Source organism: Phasianus colchicus, chromosome 5 (genome assembly GCF_987193195.1).
Source record: "Phasianus colchicus chromosome 5, bPhaCol1.hap1.1, whole genome shotgun sequence".
In the NCBI taxonomy this organism is placed as follows: Eukaryota; Metazoa; Chordata; class Aves; order Galliformes; family Phasianidae; genus Phasianus; species Phasianus colchicus.
Window position 1 is genome coordinate 17,261,182 of NC_143440.1, and position 23,284 is coordinate 17,284,465.

The following is a 23,284-nucleotide window of genomic DNA, read 5'->3' on the forward strand; positions in this document are numbered from 1 at the left end:
TGCCCAAACCTGAAACTTAATGAAATGCAGATGTTTGATGTAAATACTCTGCAGAGATGCAGCTAGGGCATGTGGGCAGGCTTGAATTCTGGAAGCATTGAGTGCAGTGTGTCTCATAGCACACCAATCTGGAAAAGGTCTAACAAAAGAGCACAGGAACAGTGTATAGTGACAGCCTGTATCTAGGGAAGAAGAGAATTCTTAAAAATCTTATGCATGCATAGTTTTCTCTTGTAACGAGGGATTTATTTTAAAACATGTCCTACTCATCAGGAAAACAACAGCACAGAGTGTGAAAGACCTGGAAAGAAAGTTAATACTGAAGTTGACACTGAGTCTGTGCAGCCCTGAGAACTAGGGAACACACTGAAGGAAAAGCATCAGATGGAAATTAAAAGCTACTGGTACAGTCAAACTGGAGAAATAGAAAAGACTGCAACGGTACAAACCCAGAAGTGTGAGATAAGGACACTGAACTCAGTAAAGGTGGCAGGAGGTAAGGCAGAGCATGTCTTGGAAAGGTTGGAAGTATCAGAGGATTGTGTATCCTTGTAAAAAAATAAAATAAAATTCTATTTGCTATGGAAGGGCTTAAGGTGACTGCACAGAGCAAAGGGAAAATAGTACAGGAATTTGTAAGGGACTGGGAGGGCGTTTCTACCAGTAAGGGATATAAAAAGCCTGCTGACCAGATGGTCACACAGCACAGCAGTAGCAAAATTCATAAACAGCTCTGAGTTTGGCACTGGAAAAGGCCAATGTGAATACATGAAGTCAAAAGATCGATTGCAAATACAAGACAAGGTAAAGGATGCTGAAAGGGTCCCTGAGTGCATGTAGCTGTATCAGTAAGGAAATGGTGAACAGAATGAAAATTGGTGGAAAGCAGAAAAAGGCAATACCAGTGAGGTAGCAATCAGCACAAGTGATGGAGGAAGTATGTAGAAGGTGTAAAAGACCCAAACCATTATTTTGAAACATTGACAAAGTGCAGAAAAGTGTGCACACCAAGGGAGGAAAGGGATTCCTCATGTGATGAGATTTTTTTTTTTAAAGACTGAAACATAATTTAGCAAAATGAAAAGGATTTTCCAATCAAGAGTTGCAAACCACCCATCACCAGCAATGGCACAGGCAGTACTAGATAAATATGTCCAAATGGAACAGCTAAAATATCTGCGGACAACTTTTGTTTAGAAGAACAGTGCCAGAGCTGGGATACTGCGTGCTGCCATTCAAATAGAAAAGGAAAATGCACAAAGATTAAGATACAAGTCATCTAGCATGGAGTTAAGCACGTAGGTCCCTCATTCTGATGAAGAAGGTACCTGCTGCTGGGCTTCAGAAGGGCAGAAGGTGTGCTGAATGTCAGTTTTAGTTTTAGAAAGGAGGTTAGAAGAAAAGTTGTGCAATGTGGTGAAGCCACTAGATGAACCATTAGATCTTGTATATTCTGTAGGGATCATGAAAAGAACAGACGTATGAGAACTCAAATGAGACTCCATGAGAACTCAAAAAGAAACAACCCAAAACACCAAAAACCAACCCTCAAAACAAATGGAAAGGGTTGGTTTTAGTTGTCCATAAAAATGAAATCCATTCCGAGATGACGTGAGCCAAATTATTAAATAAATTGAATGCAGTGGCAGGATTTTAAGAGATATCTTGAACACAATGTGTTCCAAGATCCATACTTTGACAGCACTGTTTGGCAGATATTGCATTCTTAAATGGCCTTTTTGAGTACATTCAGTACAGTTCCTCCGGCAACAGAACAACGAGCCCAGGTGCTATGTCTAGAAGAGAAGAAAACCTACACTGGTAGCTTAACAAACTGGTTAACAGGGGCCTGTGATGTCAAAGAAAAGTAGAGGGATAGGACTGGAAATTGTGAGAGCTTAATAAACTTGAACCAAAAAAGGTTGAATACCAATTCCAAAGAAGAAAATAACTTATCTAGGATGATGAGACTGTTCTTGAAAGAAAAATGCTAGAGAATGTAAAGGCTTGGGCCATATTGAACATGCAATCAGAAAAAAAACTGTTAGTCATGGAACAGACTGTGCGTCAACATATGGAGCATATGCTGCCATATGTATTTATCATTACTAGGCAGGACCTGTTTTGCAACTCAGGGATTGCAAAGCATTTATTGGTTTTGGATGAACGGCTCTATTTCTGACCATACCTCTCCAAGTCCTCCTCTGTGTCCTGCAGCCCACTGTTTTGTTGTGCTTTGCACTTTCATAGTCTCTGTTTTGAAAATCCAGAGAAGTTATGAAGTCACGCACATCCATATGTCAGAATTTGTGTCTCTTTTTCAATTTGTTTGCTCATCTTGTCTCAGCTATTGTAGCATTATGCGCACGCAAGACTGACAACCTGTTCCATGGGCTCACGTAGAAAAAATTGTAGGATAAGCAGATTGGTAAAATTGGCTGAAAATCCCTGGGTGAAGGACTGTAACATGCTTGCCATTATCTTTGAGCAACCTGAAGGCTTCTGGTGTTTTATCTGTTGCAGTTTGATATCTTTACAGGCTTTCAAGTAAATGAGGAAACTTGAAATGGGATCTAAAAAACGGTATAGTTTGATAGAGAACAGCATTTCTTAATCTGTGTTCTATGAGACATCAGGAAGTGGGCTGCAAAGTATTTTCCATTTATTTTTTTTAAAACCTGTGTGTATTCCCACACATTCAAATTGGGAAAATGACCTAAAATTTAGTAGCATCTTACAATATATCTCAAAAGCATGTTTATTTCAGAAGCAAGTGTTGCACCCAAAATAGGCCGTACAACCATTTTTGTAGCACTCACACTCACTGCACTTAAATCTACTTTGTTTTGATATGACTTGACACGGTGACAGAAGACAATGACACAGGAACACAGGAGTAAGTGCTTGTCCCAGCTACCTTAAGTACTGTGTCATACTATGAAGGGTGGATGGGGAATCTGATTCATGGGGGGAAATTTCTCAGGCTGATAGGACGCTGTGGGATTGGAAATCCTGGCTTCTGACAAGGGAAGATTGGAGAGGTTCCAGGTTTTGCATACTATAGAGAAGGAAGTTTTATTAGTTTATTTTGCACATAATTCCAATTTCTAATTAAAGTTTCTTCCGGAGATCAGCCTTGCTGTTCAAGCAGATACCGTTTGTTTGACTTCAGCATCACACAGTTGAGGGCTGAGCACTATGAAATGCAGCACTAATGGCTCTGAGGAGCCTGGCAGAACGCATTTGGTTCTCTGTTCTCAAACTGTCTGCATTGTTTTGTGCTCTGCCTGGTAGGTTGTTCCAATGACTATTTGTGTGATGTCAGATTTCCTCTCTAGAAATTTACCTTTGTAAACTTGTATTCTCCACATACTTGCCCATATTATGGCAACAACAGAGCAAGCTATAGAAAGTAAATTCTTCTCATTGATCCTCAATCTTGTAATTCTCAGCTCCTGAGTGATTTTTTTTTTTTTTTTTTTTTTTTGCTATATCTTGATAGCTTGTGAATTAGAGTACCTGCAGTATAAAGTTAACATACTTTCTGGTTCTCAGATGAACTGGGGGGGTGGGATTCAATTCACTGTTACTGGCAAAGCTTGCTGTGATCTCTGCCCAAAAAGAATTGCAGAAACAATGGCAACATGACCATTACTTAAAGTACAGTAAGTGTTTTATACTTCTGCAGTGTTCAGGAGAAAATAATAGGGGGCTTCTATAGTAAATAACCTAATTTGATAACAAAGATAAAAATGTGAAGTTTTGGCAATGTAAGAGCATGGGGTTTTGATCTGTGATGATAATGAGACTGCTGCAGGGAACTAGTTGCAGGTTCCTAAAGAAGGATCCTTCCACTCTGTCTCAGGTTGGATCAAAGAGAGTCATAAGTCAGCTCCACCAAGTCTGCCTCTGTTGGTTCTGTACATCTCTGTATGCCTCTAGGACAAAATCTGCATCATTTTTAGCCAGAGCTTGGAGCCAGTCTGCTCTGTTCAATTAGCAGCTCCAGAAGTAGCTCATTTCTCTGTCTAAGGGCTGAAGAAGCATCAATGGGAACTTGAGAAAGATTTAGGGAACAGGAGTCCACAATGGACACAAGGAACATTTTGTTTGGTATTTTTCTATTTAAAAAAGCCTGACCCAAGCAATGCATGGGTGGAGTTGCATGTCCTTCCTGGGCAGGAACTGGCACCTGGTTCCATGCCAGCACAACCCAGTGCCAGGGAAGGAGAAGGGAAGGAGTGCTCTCCCTGTAGGAGAGTATTCATCTGTATGGTGTCCTGCAGGGACTTCCCCGAAAAGCTGACTCCCATGCTTAGCTTGGATGGGTGCTTAGGGACCTTATTCTGCAAGCTTTGCGAACCTGAATTCATGGTTCTCTTCTGTCAGAGCAGACAGGGCTGCTGGGTGCTGTGTGAGGAAGATGAATCATCATCTAACTGAGGTCAGGGCTCCCCGCACCTTGCAGGAGCAGCTGGGGCTGCCTGTGCTGGTAGGCAGACTTGAGGCCAGATGCATCAGGGGTAGGGAGGGGCTGACAGTCCTACTGCTCCTGTTTAAACTGGGGTGCTCTGAAAATAGCTGTGCTGTTATCTATCTCACGCATCGCCTAAAAGTCAGGCGGACTTGACAGCAAATGGGACCAAGCAATAAATGAACTTGCACTGTGTGACTTCATAGGTCAACAGGACAGGGAGGGGAGGAAAGGAGGAGGAGAAAGAAACAACAACTTCAGCTTCATTTCAGACTCATTTCTCTCTCCACTGCAGTCAGACAGGTTCCTGTTTAAATCAGGCAACTCCATTTTTCATTCTAAATGAATCACTGCAATTTTGCGGTGGAAATAATAAAAGATCTGTCTATCGTCTTATCCAGCCAGGTTCTCCTACACTTTTGCCATTTTCTGCCACCCAAATCATTATGACAGCTCATATATGGCTAATAATTGGCATTTGCCTTTTTCAGGAGTATGGGTAAAGTAACTGCCTCTGTAGGAAATGGTGTGATGCATTTTCTTTTCAGGTGGGAACATTCTCTAGCATAAGGTGAGAAGAAAGATTGATGATTCCTGGGCACTTAGAACTAAGGATGCAGGAAGCAAAGTGCTATATGCAGCTTTATATTAGAGAAAACTGTGGCACAGTGAGGCATTACTCCCTTCTCCCTGAACACTTGCTCCTAGGGAAAGGGAGGAATGGGACATAAGCATTAAGTTCAATTACTTATTCTCAACTTTTCTTGCAGGGACATTCTGCCTGTGAAGTGGGTAACTGTGCTGATAGCTTTGATCTGAGTCTTCCCTGATGTGTTGCATAGCACACAGTGTGGGAAAGTCAAGCCATACTCTCACTGCAGAGGTGAGAGCACTGAGCAGAGGTGCTCTTGGGGAAAGTACCCACTTTAACAGCAGCAAGGGCTGGGTTAATATTGGGATGAAATCCCCTCAGGGCACCTCTGTGTGTATGTCAGTGAAATTTGCCCTTTTCCAAAGCAGAGAGGCCTGCCATGGAAAAATGGGCGTGATGAAAGTGTGATTGATTATGGGTTGGTGTGGTTTGAGACACCATGTTGTTACGGTGCCATGGGTGGCAGGTAAAGGCAGAATTAATGCCACTATCCAAACACTGCTGCAGTTGCACCAGCAGTACTGTGTTTTGTTTGGAGGGTCCACTGCCAAGAAAGAGTAATTCACGCTGGAATGGATGCGTACAAGAAAATGTTGCAAAGACAATCAAGGGATGAGGATCTTATTTTAAGTGGAAAAAATCAGGAGGGCTGTGGCTGCTCAGCCAGGTAGTCTGGAATGGAGAAGGAGAGATGATTCCTGCTTTAAATACAACACCTGTGTAAACACAGGCAGAAAAAATAAAACGTTAAACTAATGACTGATGTTGGCACAAAACCCAACAAATTTAACTGGGTTATAGAGAGGGTATGTATAGACCTGAACAAGAAGTTGGAAGGCTGTTAGCTGTTCCAGGGATTCCTCAGCTGCTGGGCAATGGGTTTTAGAATAAAAGCCCTTGCTGTTTCCTTCCAAGGCCTACAATACAGGCATTATTTGTTTCCCCCTCTGAGGAGGGAGAGCTCATGTCCCAAAATATTTCCAGCAGACTCATGGAGTAGTTTGTGTACCTTCTTGTGTATTTCTACAAGATTTCATCCTAGGCTGAAGCTTGCAAGCAGTTCTAAAATGAAGAAACTGATTTTTGTTCTACTTTTTCTCATTTTGTTTTGTCCTAGACTCCCTGTTTACGTGCAGTATGACAGGCAGAGCTATTTCTATGCTAGCAAAGCTGCTGTGGCATGAAACAAATTGGAGAGAGGAGACAGGATGAACTTTCATGTATCATCCATATCATATTTGCTCAGCCATATCACAGGCAAAGTATGTTTTATTAACTACAGAAACACCCTCTCTGAGCATAGCACATCCCTCTGCTGTGCCTAGCCTAAATGGTGCCTACCTGGTGTACGGAGAATGGGATGGATTTGCCTTTAAAAATCTGGAATGATGCTCATAAACCCAAGCAGAGTCTTCTGTTCTTATATTCCTTCATGTTCAGTACTGAGCAAACCAATATCTGAAGAAAACACTGCCCTGCTTTTTGGATGGGGTGTAGAACATTAATAATGAGTCTCTGTGTCTACTGAAGATCTGTAATAGCAGAGGGGAAATGGCATCCATTGCTGCTGGCTTGAGGAGTATTTTAGTGGGAGATGAAGCTAGTTCTGGCACTGGCTTAGTGAAAGCAAATCTTCTGCTCTGTTTCAGCCACATACAAATCCAGTCACACACAAATCAAGGCACACTTACCAAGGAGGAGAAGCTCCTCTGACAGCATTTTTACTCTGAAAACTGCAATCATGTTACAGATTTCAAAAACACTGGGAATCATCCTGTCCCCTAGTGAAGTCGTCTCATGGAGGCAATGATTTTGTATTGATCTCCTTCAGATATCTAACAGTGATGCTGGATAAATTTTACTCGGGATATTGCTGCTCATTTTTCAGCAGTGAGGAGGCAGGAATGTTGAGGTGGTTGTTGTTTTTATGTTTTCAGTCAAAAAAGAAAAAGGAAAATTGAAAATGGAAAGATGTTTTTTGTTGTTTTTTTTTTTTCCCCACCAGGTCTAGAAGTATGTAGTAGAAGATGAGGACTCACTGACAGCTCAGCTGTAAATAACCATGATAGTGTTTGTTAGCAAGGTCATGTTTACTGAGACTTAAAATTAGTTATGGCCATATCTCACAAGGTCGTTAAAGCCTATGACATCTTTCGGGGAACAGAAAAGATCTATTTTTGGCATTTCCTCTTTCTAAAACTTGCTTCCTTTTTTGGGAGCTTTGTTCTTTATTGCCAGGGTGGTGCCGACTTCCTCCCTCCCTGTCCCAAACCACCCCTCCTGTAGCAGCACGGCTCTCTGTTGTGTTGTGACGTCCCTTATATCTGAATTTGGTGTCACATTCTGTCACACTCATGGGAGGCTGTGCTACTGCCAAAAATAAATGCTGCGGTGGCCCTTCCCAAATGCGTATGGACTCAGCTGGATCCCCAGGACTTTTTATAGCCCTTCAGCTCAGTCCTATCTTTGGTAGCATCAGCATCCCCATAGCAACCAACTGTGATGTCAAAGTAACATGTTTTTTTGGTGAGAACAGCGGGGAGCAGCGAACTCTTCATAAGCAAAGATCTGATTTTCATGCAAATGTCTCGTAATGTTTGCCCACCGCTGTTCATGGTTCTAATCCTCATTACCTCGCTGTTACCTTGCTGTCCCCCATCTGTCCTACCCACCTGTTGTCTCATCCTTAGTGGGGTAATACTTTTCAGGGATATGTGTGTGCTGTTGAGGAGAAGGCTACGCTCCTCTCAGAGCAAAAGGAAGCATAATAGGAAAGGAAAAGACAGAGCAATACCGTGTTAAATACAAACATATATATATATTTATATTTTTGTAAGCCAAATCTGGTATAATGAGTTAATGTCAGCCATTTCCAGGCCTTTCCCCTTGGGGATATTTTTCCAGGGAATGGGTGGATCGCAGTGATGTGAATTGAGGCTCCTGATAGTAGGAGTGGTTTTTCTGTGCTGCTTTTCAGGACCTCTTACAGGCATGATCCCAGGAACTTGCAGCTCATAGGTAAAGGATCATGGGTTTGTGTATTATGCTGACAGTTCTAAGGGAGTCGAGCAAACAAATGAGCTGTTAAGTTATGAAAGTTACTTGCTAACTGTACCTTAAATAGACCCTCAAAACCACAGATTCCTCCCTTGCCTCATCCTTCTTCAGAGCTGCCCCCTGCATATCCTCTAACCCAGAAGACAGCAATGAGCAGTGGAGGATTTCACTTGTAATAGGATCTGTCCATCTTTATCTGCAGCACTGCATATTCTTTGGACCAAAAGACTCACGTGATTCAGACTGCCCTGTGGCATTAAGGATTAAGCCTGTAATTTGGAACAAGTTTGATTTGTAGGACAGAGTTCCCCCCCTGCTGAGGCTCGAAGAAACAACATATTGTAACTTCATGCTGCAAAGAGTAGAATTTATCTACTCAGGGCTCTCCTAAGTGCTGGCTGCTTTGTTGGAATGATAGTGTTTTCAGGCTCCTTGCTGCTGTCTCAAGAGCAAGGTGTGCTGCAGGCTGGAGGATGCTGGGAGGTGTTGAGTTGAGGAGCTCTGTGGCTGGGAGGGAATTAGGAGGGCAGCAGGCAGATTGGGACTGCAGTGAGTTCCCCAGCCTGTCTGTCAAATGAGAGCCAGGGCAGAGGGCTGCAGGAGGAGCCCTGGGAGTGCTGGGAGACCAGAGAGAGGGCAGACTCAAACAGGGAGAAGCTTTTATTCATGGAAAATTTACTTACTCTTAAGTGATGATATCAGTGAATAAGATTTACCCAATTCTAATCTGGGCAATATAGAGTCAACCTGCTCCTCCCTGCCTTACCTGAATCGACAAAGAAATGAGTTTACCTCTTCTTTAATTACAGATATATCACTGGCTAGATGGCAACTGAAAATGCCATGTGGTTCCCTGGCTTCTTCTTCTTCTTCTTCTTCTTTTTTTTTTTTTTTACAAGTATGTACATGTAAAACAGAGCTGAGAGAGAAAAATGAGTTACTCTGTGACCCTGCGGAGAAAACAAGATCACATGAAGCCTCCATCTGCATTTAATACATGGGAAGACACAGGCAGGACTCTTACTCATCTATAAACTGGTTTGCAGGCTGGCTTCTCCCCAGGGTTGTAAAGAGCAGCAACACTGAGGGAAATAAAAAGAAGCATGCCAGGCCAACATGCAGATTTGAGATAAGGTGGAAAGGAAGGCAGGGTAAGCTGCCCTGCATCCCCTGGTGTTATGCTGAGGAGGCAGAGGCACCTGCAGGGGCCACTTTGCTCAAATGCAGCCCTTTGCAGCAGGGACTGGGTGCGGGCAGAGGGGATGTAACAGATACTCGGTGTCCCCAGCACAGAAGTGCTGTATATCCTCTGTCAGGGCTGAAGCTGGTGTTTTTTATTTCATTGGAGAAGATGGCTGTTGTGCTATCCTCCTGATGTGCTGTGGACTATAATCTGGTGGAATTCAGCAGAGAGTGGTGATCACTGGCAGAGCAAAAGAAAAACCACCAATTGACGTTTTTTAAAGGCTGAGGCCTTTTTCCTTTTTCCAGAATTATCTTTGGAGGACAATTCTGTACTGGCCTCAGGATGGGAAGAGCCTCCCTTCTTGCTGTCTGATGCAAGGGAGGCATTCACCATGCTGAGCTGGCTGGTGGCTCAAGCAGCACATGGGGCCATTTCTGCAGCAGCCTGCGTTCACCTCAGTGTGGTCATTAATCCAAGATGATGACCACGAACCTGGTGATTATTCAGCTAATCATTAAAAACCGAGCACATTTAAAACCAGAACCACCATAGCTCCTCCTGCAATTTAATGATCACTGCATCCACAGCTTGCAACATGCAGGTGTTACAGTTCCAACTCCTGGTTACAGACTTAATGCAGTTTGCTTCAGTCACCACTGTTTTGTACTGAGTTCTTCTATCTGTTGAAGAGTTTTTCTGCCAGTTTGTTGATAATGAGGATTGTCTTAGGACGAATCAAGCAAGTTAAAATTTCAAATAAATACTGCCCAGTGTTTCAGGATGAAAATCCTAACACAGATATTTATTATAGAGAAGCATAAACTTTGCAAGCTAGTTTTTAAATTTCATGGCAAATTGATTGTTATGCCAAGAGACTGCGTAAGGGTTCTACTTTCTAGTTGTGAAATGTGTCGTCTTCCATTTTTTATCCGAGTAACTTGTTTAGATCTGTTGAGAAAATCTGTGTTTTCACACACATCTGTTGAGAAAATCTGAGAATTCACGCACATGTTCCTTCATGCATCTGATTGGTGTTTTAAACACAGACCCATTCGAAAAAATCCATTCCAAGCTCCGTGGAGGGGAAAGGCCCATTAGCACCAGGCTTACTCATTGCTGTCAGGGAGTTCAGAATAATGCTGCACATTAGTGAAATGGTGAGTGTGAGCGAATCCCTTAGCTGCTAATCTAGGACCACATATCCCAAACTGATTATTCCTCCATCCTGTCTTGAACACATAACTCCATGCAAAAGGAGTAGACAGTGAAAATGGAGGCCCAAGAAATTAAAGGATTGGATGGCAGAGCTTAAGGGACCGAATCTGAGTGTCAGTTGCACTCCTATTTAAATCATGCCCCAGAGTGGAGGCCAGGAGCATTTTGGTCCTGAATACATGTTGTTTTCTCCAGCTGATCCTGAGTCACTGCAGTCTGTTGTGCAATCACCCCAGGGAAATGATGGATGGAACATACATTCATATTCTTCCTAGTCAGGGTAGAAGAACCACAGCACTCTGGGACTGTGGGTTGAAGAAAATACACTCTCAAACTCTTATCTTGTGCATTGGGGACATACTGCCAGGGTGCTGATATCACTTTCAATGGAGCCTTCAGCCTATTTCTAAAGACATCCCCTGAAAAGTCTTTCCATTGGCAGCAAACCTCTGTGGACTCCAAAGGGAGTTGTTAGCTGATGACTGGACACAGAATTTTCACAGGGTTCTGTGTAAGCCTAACCTCAGACTATGGCACTCAGATCTGGTGCCGTGCTTTATTTCCAATCCTGGACATTTTCTGAATTTTTTCAAGCCAGTTTTATATCATCTTTAGCTCCTCCTAATGGCAAACTTAGAGTATATGGATTTTGATTTTTATAACTACTAGACCTCTGCAGTCCTTTTAATCTGTGAGATGTGGAAGATTCTGTACCTCTGGAAACCAAAACATTTGCCAAAAGGTAGCCAAAATATCAGAACCCCAAAATGATGGATCCCTATGGGAAATTTGGCCTTGTTCTCACAATGGCAAAAAAAGGTAATTTCCAAGATGGCAGGTAATACAGATCTTCAAGTAGATGATGCTGGAACCATGAAAGCTCTTAGATTAGAGTAAGAGTTAGAACATTCTAAACTCTTCTATATCTGGATAATGAAACCATTGATTAACTGGAACCGTCTTTGCCCAGACTGAAAGCCATGTAGCTCCTTCTGAAGCTGTGTGATTGCTGTACTACCAGAACTCAGTGCACTAGGGCATTTCTCTTCAGAGCAGAAGAAATAAAATCGGAGCAGTTTTACCCCAAACCCCTTAATAGAATTTGGCACTGCCACGCTAGAGAGCCTAGAAAAGCTCTGAGGGGATGCAGCTCTTTGTGCAGCACACAAAATATGTATAATGTTTCGGAAAAGTTCATAACACAAAGGAGATCAGCTCAGATAACCACTGCCTCCTTGGGGAAGGCAGCCAGGTAACTCCAGAGGAACTTTAGGAAGGGAAAGATCTGTCATCTCAAGCAGCCAGCACAAAACCCCACACTTGTTCTCAGAATGTCCAGATCTTCTTCATGTGCAACACCATCATTAAGATCAGACAAATAAGTGCCCAAGGAACCTTCTGTCTGCCTCTCTCTAGAAATGGTGTTTCAGTGCTAGCAAAAATATTAGAAAGTATTTTTTCCTTTTGTTGCCAGCCTATTTATACCTATGAACTATTTGCAGACTGGTATCTAGCAACCCCTCTACATTTTACCCTTCCAGTTGAAAACTTTAAATGAAATAATAACGTTTGGCATCTCTGTGAAGCAATAGGGAAAAGTAAAGAGCTGTGAAGGTAACCCAGGGCTATGCAAAATCATCTCCTAGTTTTTGGATTGCAGTGTGATTTTTGCAGCTCTTCTGCAGTGGCATTTTCTGCTTTAGTTTTCTTTGTAACAGTGTTAACAATTAGCCCAGGGCTAGACATTATCTTCAGAGCATTAACTCATGTTCTGGTTCACATACCATGCCAAAAAAAAAAAAAAAAGTGGAAAAATAATCTGCTTATTTGAAATCCTGGATAAAAATGTTAAGATTCTAAATGGCTAAACTTCCCAGCAATTCCTCTAGGATAAGAACCAACTGTGGTTTGTTCTTTCAGTGCTACCTGATGAACAACCTCTTCTTATCATGCCATAAGGTGTAACATGGGACTGTGGCATGGCCTGCATCTGTCTGATGGTTTTCTGATAGACTCCTGGAAAGTTGTTACCTGTGATTTGTAGTAGCACTTCAGAGCTAACTTAGGTCTTTGCTTTTAAGGTATTATTCATGTCCTTGTAGATAATGAGAATGCTCCTGTCCCCAGATATTCCAGTATCCAGTGGGGATACTGAAATTTAGTTAATTTACTCAGCTAGCAATGTTTATTCACTTATCAAAACTGATTACAGCCATAGGATTTGTTGGTTGTACTAGATAAGGGCTCACAGCAGTTTCAGTCCTAAATCTTTGGAATTCTGGACAGAAAAGAATGGAGGACACAAATTTGGAAACTGACACTGCCTCTGAGAATGTATCCTGCTCAGAGAGAAGGGCTGTGTGTTGCTGTTGCCCTGCTGGCACTGCAAAGGCAATCTGCAAAGATAATACAGGTAAAAGAACAAAGCTGGTGGCACTGTACTTGTTATATGAAGCTGACAGGGCAAAGGTGGTGGTTAGAGCAAATCTGTTGTTTTCCTCTGACATCTATAAGTATGAGCCACTTGCTGTTGCTGGTGCTATGTCCTCTTCTCAGCTTTTGCCTAAATGCTTGCTTAATGAAGGACACAAACACCATTTTACTAATTTTTCTTTAGAAAAAGCTCAGGACTTAGCTGATGGTTGTTCTGCAGAGGCAGTGCAACAGGCATCTCTCTGTCTGCTTCGTGCATCAAGAGGGAAAACAAAGTAAACAGCTCCATCTGTACACCTGACTCTTGTGTGATATCGATCCTGCATTCCCATCTCCTCCCTGCCAGCTCCCATTCACTAACACACACTTGGTGTACATGTCTAACGGTGCCTCTGTGCTGTGCTTGAGCTGGGAAAAACAACAGCAGCACATTGGCAGGAGCCAACACTGCTGATTTAATGTTGATGGAGCACAGAAGGGCTAAGGCTCTAGAAGCTGCCTCTGCAGCATCAGCTTCCAATGCCTTCCCAAGCAAAGCAGTAGGAAAACCAAGGCTGGCTGAGCAGTGGGATGGGATGGGGAAATTGTGCTACTGCCTGGATGGCTTTTGGGGCTAAATTTGTATTTGTAAAGGGCCTTTCCCTTCTGTTGCAGCTTCCAGTGAAGGATGGTTAACCTGTATTACATTGTCTTTCTCTCCTTCCTCATCTATGTTTTTCTCATTTCCTGCTCATCTCTTCCCAAGAGAATCAAAACACAGCAGTGATATCCTACCCTCCATGACATAGCCCAGTGATTATGGAAGAATACAGCCTCTGTCATCAGGATGGTGGCTGATTGCACTGGGCTGGATGCGAGTCTTAGCTGACAAGTCCAGCCAGAGGACTGAGGCAGGAGGATGTGATGTCTGTGGATTTGGAGCACCTTTGGTGCACGTGTGACAAAGGCAGAAGGATAATGGTTATTGGCTAAAAAGACTATCTAGAAGCTCTGAGTGATGCCTGCATCTTATCACTACATCGGGGTAATGTCTCACTTCAAGCTCAAGGAAAGTGGCTTTTTTCCCTGCACTGCCTACTTCTTCACAGCTGAATTCAAAGGCAAATCTACTGTTTTTCCCTAGGATGTGGCAAGCCAGAGCTGACTGGTCGCTGTAGGCCCTATGTGACATAGCCTTAGGCTGGCTGTCCACGCTCCCAGGCTGGTGGATCTGCTGCAGTCCTACCTTTCAGACTTTGGACTGAGCAGATTGTGAATGACTCAAATGCTCTCATCAGCAGATGTTGACTCTCCCCCTTTCACTTTCCAGGATGGAGGAAGGGATTGATTTATTCATATCACTGGGGTGGCAGAGGACAGAAGCAAATGCTAATAAAGTAACAACATATTCTCTGACATTATTCAGATCCTGAAGTTCAATGTATGCGATCTACCCTTCCAGGATTTCAGCCTTCTCAAGTGATATTTTAATTTGCATCCAATTACAAATAAAGTGTGCATCATTTAACTTTCTAAGGGAATTCTGATAAGATGACGTGAAGGCTTCTTGTAGCTTAATAGCTGCAGAAAGCTTTCCACCTATATATGTGTGTGCTTATGGTTGGATCACTGCTTCTCAGAGAGGCCAGGCTGCTCATCTTTGTCACATGTTCCATACTGCAAACTGCTAAGGGAGATTCTTCTTTTGCTCAGGCAGTGATAGGAGAAAGAAGAAAGTGAGAGGTGAGAAAAGAACATCACACAAATCCACCACCCTGCTGTCCTGAGGACCTGAGGGAAGGCTTGATTTTATTACTAATATTCATTTTTATTACAACAACAATGCAAGGCATGCTGCAAACATAATAAATTGCCTGTCACCACCTCTTAGATTACCAGTGATCTAACAACAGTCAGCAAACCTGAAGCCATTAAGGCTGGGAATTTATCACTGTGCAAAGATGCAGATCACTGATCAACTCCCCTCACAGGCTCAAGCCTTTCACAACCACTTCGTGCCCAGACCTGCTGGACCTTCTCCTGGACTGAAGGCCAGCAATTGGTTTTACCACCTTGGTTTTTATATTGTAGAACCCACAAAGTGCTTTATCAGCAGAGTGCACTTCTGCGAGTAGGCATACTTGTCTGGCCTTTTTTGTCGAGATGTTTGCCTAACTACAGGGCTGATGTAGTTTAACCACAGTGCTCTTACTGAGTTTTTCTTGCTTAACTGAAGCTGCATGTTGTCTCTTTGATGTGAGCTCCTCAGGACTCACCAGAGACATAGATCTCTGGAGGAAGGAAGTCTCTGCCATCTTTGTACACAGGATCTGGGACTCTCCAAGCAGCAGCCCCCTGCCACAGCTTTGGCTGTGTGCCTCCTCTCTGTGCTTCCTTGGCAGAAACACCCCAGTGAACATGCATTACGTCTTGCCAGCAGCAGTAATAACTCCAGCCATGTACAATCAGGACTGGCCTTTACTGCTCCTCCTCGTTCCAACAAAAGAATAAAATTCCAGTCTCACATGCAATGACTCCTTTTTCCTTTGAAAAGCAGCAAACTAAATGTCTAAGCTATGATCCCTAGGACCTGTGATTCTTGTCTGAGAGCATAGCCTGATCTCTGGAATACGTGCACCAAGTTGTGCAGGCAGCCTTCATCCGTGAATGGATTTACATCTCTTTTCAGAGCTGCATGTCCTGACAACCCAATCTTCCTCTTAAATACCAGGTGAAGAACAGAAGCACTTACTCAGAGGTTACCATGAGCATCACTTGCCATGAAGTATTGTTCTGAGCCTGGTTCCATGTTGCAACTTCAATCTAGATGAAGTAGCTTACTTAGACTGTGACAAGAAGATTTACCTGCTGTGTGGGCAGCTTTCTGGCTCATTTTTTATAAAACTGAATCTTTAAAGCTGGTTCTTCTCTCTTTACCTCATAACTTTTTTAATGCTTTTACTGAGCAAATATCAAAGGAATGTTGCCAAGACACCACATTCATGATTAGTAAGATTTTTTTTCTTAATTACTTCACTTGGTTGGTTTTTTTTTTTGGCATTTTAATATTTTAAGGGCATTTTCTATTCCTGGTATTGTTTTTGCTGAGAGGTGAGGACACCCCTGGAAGCGTTCATCTGAAAAACTTGCTGGCTTCCCTCGCATGAAGAGTGGGCTCTGCCACATTTCCCATGATGCTGGCAGGAAGGTGACTCTTTCCTTTAATTCCCTTTCCTTATCTTAGGTAGTGGTTGAATTAATGGTGATGCCGGCCAGAGCCCATCAGCCCTGGGAAGAAGGGGCAGGGAAATGGTTTTCTCCTCTGGCGCAGGAGTTTCCCTCACTCTTCCTTGCCTTCCCAGACTCTGATCAAGGACTAAAGTTTGAGATGACAAATAGTGAATCATTCGCAGTGAGAGCACAGGAACCTCTGATGAGCTGACGTTTCCTGACCAAGCAATGCTTTGCCAAGCAATTCCCTCCCCTCAGCTCTTTCTCTGCTTCCGTTTGCTGTGCCAACTGCTAGAAAATACTGTGTGGTGGTGTTGCAATTTGCATATCATTATTCTGTTTTAAAGAGAAGCTGAGGCAGCTCTGCTGAGCTGGAGCCTGGAAAGGAACCACAGGGGAAATGCATCTGTTTGCTGCAGTGCAAATGGTGCAGCATCCATCCTGGCCTGTTACAGGGCTGAGCCCAGGCATGTGTGGACTGTTATCAATTGTGTCTGTCTTCTGCTGTCAGTCTGTGAGTATAAAGAGCAAAAAGGAAATCTAAACAGCCCTAATCCATTTTCCCTAGGCTGCAGTTCAGCCTCTCTCTGTACACGTACCTTTGTGCACTAGCAGGTGATCACTATTTATGTAGAAAGAACTAAGCATGGCTGGTCCTTTTCTCTAAATGTTTTCCCCAAGGTGAGTGGTGCAGCAGAGAATACAGCGTAAAAGACAAAGCCTCCTGCAGCGCTTAGGCTCAGTTACATTGCTGCAGTCTCAACGTGTGGCCACGTGCCACTGAGGAACAACTGGTACGTGCCAAAGGATCCAGGTCTGATCCTCCTTTCCTTGATGTTTTGGAAACTGGTGCTTTGAGCTCTGGGCAATACTACATTCTGTAGTGTTGTGGGCTTGGGGGACCTCACTGGGTGCAAACAGCAGTGTGCAGTGCTGGATCATCAAGCACTGGGCTCCCTGTGGAGACAAAAACAGGACAGGCACTCTCTGTCAGGTAGAGCACAAGGGAGGGGCTAAGGATCTGGCCCTGGGATTTAAACCTCTGATTCTGTCTGCAGCAGAGCATATCCCTGAAAAGCACCATCCCACTCTATATCCATCCTTTCTTTCAGTCTGGAGGGCCCTTTCTACTCTGATTAACCCAAGACTTCCTCTAGTACATAACGCCCAGTTGTGTGGTGTCTGCTGATGACCGTCAGGGTAAAGGCCCTGACTTTTCCAAGTGCTCCTGACCTCGTTCAGGAGGGAAAATAAAAGTGTTCAGCTTTCCAAAACTTCAGCTGTCAGTTGTCAGCAGACTTTAAATTAAAAAAAAAGAAAAAAAGCAGGACTGCCAGTCTCAGGGAAGCACTAGTGAAGCTAAATGCATTAGTTGAAACAGCCGCAAGATGATCTGATCCAGCAGCTGTGTTGTGCACAGCAGGAAGTCCTGACAAGATTACAGGCTCCAAGACCTATCCACAGCATACAGGGACCTGCTGATGATAAAGGAGCATCTGTGGGTGCTGTTGGTTCCTGAAATCAAAAGAAAAGACAAACTGCTGCCTCTGGTAAACACTATCCCTATGTGAGAAATGCAGTTTTATCCTCTTGCCTGGCTGAATGGTCTAATTAAAGCAATCCAGCATTGGTTAAGTGTCCCAAACCTGTGCAGAACTAGTGTGGGACTAGTGCCCAATCTTCCTGTAGGGCATCTCACAGAATCATAGAACCATTAAGGTTGGAAAAGATGCCTAAGATTATCTAGTCCACCTGTCCAGCTACCATCAATATTGCCCACTAAACCATGTCCCTCAGAACTGCATCTACCCTTTCCTGAAACACCTGCAGGGATGGTGACTGCACTACCTCCCGGGGCAGCTTGTTTCAACACCCCACCAATTTCTAAGAATAAATGTTTCCTAATATCCAGCCTTCACTTCCCCTGGTGCAACTTGATGCCATTCACTCTTGTTCTATCACTGTTACCCAGGAGGGAAGGCCAACCCACATCTCATTACAAGCTCCTTGTAGGTCACTGATAGAGATAAGGTCACCCCCAACCCTCCCCAATCTTCTCCAAACTGAACAATCCCAGTTCCCTCAGGCACTTCCCCAAAAAACTTCTATTTTGGAACAGCTCTGTTGCCCTTCTCTAACACTCTGCAGGGACTCAATGTCTTTCTTGTAGTGAGGGGTCCCAAACTGAACACAGCACTCGAGGTACAGCCCTGCCACAGCTGAGTAGAGGGAGAAAATCACCTCCCTGCTCCTGCTGGCTGCGCTATTGCTGATACAAGCCAGGATGCTGCTGGCCTTCTTGGCCACCTCGGCACACTTCTGGCTCATGGTCAGCCGAGTATTGAACAGCACCCCCAAGTCCTTTTCTCATGCCAGACTGAAACACCAAACTTTGCTGTAGATTCAGCTCTGGGGCTCTTCTTCCCTTCAGAGGCCTGTTGCCCTCAAAAACCACCCTGGCTTTTCTCACGTCCTGTGCTTTAAGGCTGGCAGCCAGTGGTTGCTTTGCCTTCTGCCCACTCCAAGAAATAACACAGCTTTGCTGCAAGCCAGCAGCATCTAGCTCCAGCAGAGCTAATAAAGGACAGAATCTAGTCTCTTGGCATATACACTCCCATTACAGTTGGTTGTAAGTCTCAAGTGTATTCAGGGCTGTAGCACTTTCACAAGCAGGCAAAATCCCAAAGTTCCTGAGCTGGGTGAGCAGTACAGGAACGGTAACAGCAGTGAGTCCCAGCAATGATCCAGTTATCATTGAGTAAATGTAAGGCAGCAAATCAGGTATGAGATCAATCCAGGAAATCCATCTCAAACAACTGAGGAAAATATTTATATGCCTATGGCATATATAAGGTCAGGAGAGAATCACCAAGGATGAAGTGAAACAGGTTCCTGGGCCCATGGGCAGATGTTTTGGGTCCCAGCTGAGGCTGGCTAAAGTGATTAAGGCCCATGGATGTCCTCGGGGCCCTGTCACAGTGTTGCAAATGACTCTTGAGTACAGTGACTTCCTCCCGTGTCTTACAGTGGACAATCACAAATACCTAAAGTGGATCATAAGAGCAAAGCATGCCTAGAATCAAACTTCTCAACATCTTTGCAGTCTCAAAGAACAAACAGCTTAGGAATGGCCTGAGCCAAGTGTAGCATCTGTGTCCTGGTGGATTTGTCTTCCTTATAGTCTTTCCTGTCCAGCATCCACCACATCCTGATGTGGGCAGTTCTGCAGCTTCATTGCCCATTCTGAATGTGTTGAATCTGCCACCTGCTGTCTTAATTTGAGCCTGCTGAACTTTTGTATCAGAGGAGGCAGTGGTTACTTATCTCTGTATTTCCCATACCATCTCAAACCACTTAAATCATGTCAACAGGCATAGGATGGTGGAAGATTGTGTACTCTGATCATTGCAGTCAGTCAACATGGAGTGCTTTGGTAGAAGACTCTGTATCTCCTCTTTTCCTCTGAAACAGCGGATTTTGGAATTTCATGGTATAAAGGAAAAGAGATGGAGGTACTCAGGCAGATACTTCTCTGTAGTCTTGCAACTGCCAGACTCTTTCAGAGGAAAGGAAGCTACTAGCACTGTGAAACCACAACATCTCTTGCCTTATTCTAGGCTGGCTGGTTGCCAGGCCAGTGAGGCAGATCAAATCCAATCACATCTCACTGCTTGCAGTGACCTGATGCTGAGAAATGCAGTTTTTCTGTCCATGTCTTTACTTGCTACCTATCTCTTGAGCCACCCTTTGGGAATGCAGTTTGAAGCAGGGGGATATTCAGCTGTGCTCTGCTCTTCTCCACAGAGATTAGTATTTTTTAATATTTTATTTATTTATTGAAGTCAGAGCTTTTGGAAAACAACTGCTCTCTCCAAAGTGCTGCTTGAGAGCTTATGGAGATACTAACAGCAAGATTGTGGTCTCCATTTTAAATGACGTAGGAGCAAGTTGCACCTCTCCGCTTCCTCTCTGCCTTTTTGTACTTTAAATTTTATTCTTCAGCTCTTGATGGGGCTCTGGAGATAATTCCTTCAGACAGCCAGTCCCCAGCAGCTTAGAGGATACTGCCTGCACAAGAGCAGCTGGACCCCCTCCGCATGCCCATGGGGCTAAAATGCGCTGATTATTTCATTGGAGAAGGTGGAAGGGGAGCAATTCACTGTGCGTGCCTGCCTGCCCAGCCTGAGCACACAGAACAGCTTAACCCCTGCACTGCTGCACCTCCTGCTCTGCTCTTGTTCTGGCTAGAGCGTGTGTGCAGCTTGGGACAAACCCAGGTGCTGCATGAATGCTACCACTTCTGTAGCGGTAGAGTTGGCAGGAGGAAAAGAGATGAGTAATGACAAGACTGTGGTAGATACAATGAAAGGTGGTACCAAACAGCAAGGTAGAATGCAGCATTGAAAACTTGGAGCATCTGCAATTAATGATCTAAGGGAAATAGCAGAGAGAAGCTGTGGCAGGAGCCCCACAGGGTGAGGGATGCCCATGCTGCTGTGGCACGTGCCTGTCCTTTAAAGGTGGTCTTTGATTCCTCAGTTCGCAGGAATGCAAGTGCAGGCTGTCCAAAATGCTTTGTGGTGGTTTGCAAGCAGACTCAGGAACTGCTTGTAGTGTCCTCCTCTCTGGATCACTCTAGCTCTTGCTCTGCAATACTCCCATTTACACCTGAACATCAATATGTGAATGGAGCCAGTCTGTTCCACATCTGCAGAGCTCTTCAGTGTATCCCAAGCAAGGAAATATTTGCAAAGAGGGCTTTCTACCCCTCTGTAGAGCCTCCACTTCTCATCCCTCTGCACAGAGTGCAGCCTTCTCTTCTGGGCACAGTCACATCCAGGACAGAAGGGGATGTGCTGCAGATACCTCAGCAGCCTGTGCTGCTCCTCCCCTGCTTGCAGCGCTGCTGAGCAGCATCAGCATGAGGGAGCTCTGAGCTGAGCTGTCAAAACGAGAGCAGGAAGCTGTGGGGAGAGAGAGATGCGTGGCGGACACCTGCTGTTGGTATGTTGAGGAGGGGGAAGAAAGCAAAGTTCTGGAGGAGAAATGTTGCCTTGTGGTAATACCACAATAAAGGCAGAGGAAGAGAGAGGCCTGTCCTTTCCCAAAGGAAGGTTTCAGCATCTCTCACTCTGCCGTCTTTTATCAGGAACACTGCACCCCTTGGGAACTGTTTAATCATCTTTGGACTAGACTTATGTTAGCAGGAATCAGCAAAGGATGACAGATGAGGTGGGAAATGTCAGCAAACCAGTGATGCCTTTTCCTGCCCAATCCTTCTTTTTGCTTTGAAGCCAAGTATCTGCTGCCTTTACATGGTGTGGGATTTTTTTGTCCATAAATGCATGTCTCACCCCAACTCCCACCCCAGAAAAGCAAAACCTGGGGCATCCTCCAGGAGAAAATTTCTCTCACAGCAGTTTGTGAGCCACCACACTTACATAAGGTTTGGCATTCTTCCCCTTCTGCCTCCCATTTCCTTCTCACACTCTCTAAAATCTTGCAGACTCATTTGTTTTCTCTCTTGCGTGTCCTTGGCAGATGCTTCCCTGCTCTATGTTTGAGGTCTGAGCAGACCTTGCATTCACCTGTTCTGCACTAGCACTCCTAATGGTGCCAAGTGGACATTTTCTGTCTGCAGCGTAACCAAGGCCATATTTGCAAACCCACACCAATGTGGTACAAGAGCTTTGATTCATTCATGTATCATTCAGTGATAGGGCCTTTAATTCAATCGGTGGAGTCCTGCAGTGATGAATCAGTTTCCAGCTGACAGAGATGGACTGCAAACTCAAGTATAAGATGTGAATTTGTTAGGTCCAGGTACTCTATCTATATATACAAAGGGTTAGTTATTATTTCCCATGGTAACTTTTAAAGGACAAGAAGACATTTTGCCATTTATTGTAGTAGTTATAAAATGAGAACAAGATCTAGGTTTGGAGGTGTGGACTGTTTTCTGGGCAGTGAGCTATCTTGCCTCCTAAATCTCATGTGTAAACACAGACCAGTCTACAATGAAAGAACCCGCATGTTCCTCTATACATTATTCACCCACGAGGAGCCTCTGTTTATGCAGAGATTTCCAGTAGTCAGTTGTCCTGCCTAATCCAGCAGCCAACACTGCAATCCGAGCTGTGTGGAAGGCTGTCTGTTGCTGTGGCTATTTCCATTGGTGAAAGCTCCCTGCCTTAAGAGGGGCAGTGATTACCTGTAACACAGCACTAAGAAGAATGGTTCCAGGAGCAACTGATTACACTCAGGATTACAGCTGAGAAAACCCCACAGGCTTGAGATCATGGGAAATCCAGGAATCTCTGACCTTGCACATTTTGCTCATTTCACTGTCAACTGATGCTGAATCCACACTAGTGAATAGCAAAGAAGGAAGAGGCTGGCTGGCAAAGAGTGAGTTTGATAGTAGTCCTTCTGTTCTCCTTTGGCAGCCACTGCAGTCCAGCCCTGAGGAGGAGACCTTGCTAGCTGAGCTGGAACGTGGGCTTTTTTACATTGCTGCTGACTCAGCTCACCTGCAAGGTGAATTCTGAACCTGACCTATCCATAAATGTTTCCTTCGATATTTGGGGAGACAGAGGATGGGAGCAGACCATTTGTCACCTCCAAATCAGAAGAAACACTTTGAAAGATTCACTTGGAAATTGAAATGTTTGTTGGTTAGAGGACAAACTTTCCACTATTTTATCCTTGAATAATCCCATATGGGTTGGCATTGGCAGGAACCAGCAACCTGTAGTGCATATAGGCATGCCACGTTATGCATCTGAAATGCATGGCCATGCATGAATATTGCCAGTCAGGCAGAAACAGCTGCAAAAACAGCACTGGGTTTGGATGGAATATGAAGTGACCCCATGGACCAATAAAGACATCAGGACATGAGCTGCAATGGGGGGAGGAATTATTTCTGAGTGCACAACAGGACTTTTCTGTCACTATTGGCTTTGGGGCTTTTAGCCCTGCTATGATAGTGAGTGCAGTTGTCAAAGTGTGGGTGAGCTACCAATTGTAATTTGTGTTCTGATTTTTTCTAACCAAG

The 23,284-nt window shown here is 44.1% G+C and overlaps 1 protein-coding gene across 1 annotated transcript in view; it reads left to right on the plus strand.

The window, feature by feature from the left end:
* C5H11orf24 (chromosome 5 C11orf24 homolog) overlaps window positions 1-23,284 on the plus strand; it is an 87,190-nt gene that overhangs the window by 30,582 nt on the left and 33,324 nt on the right. The gene's annotated exons all lie outside the window — the stretch shown is intronic.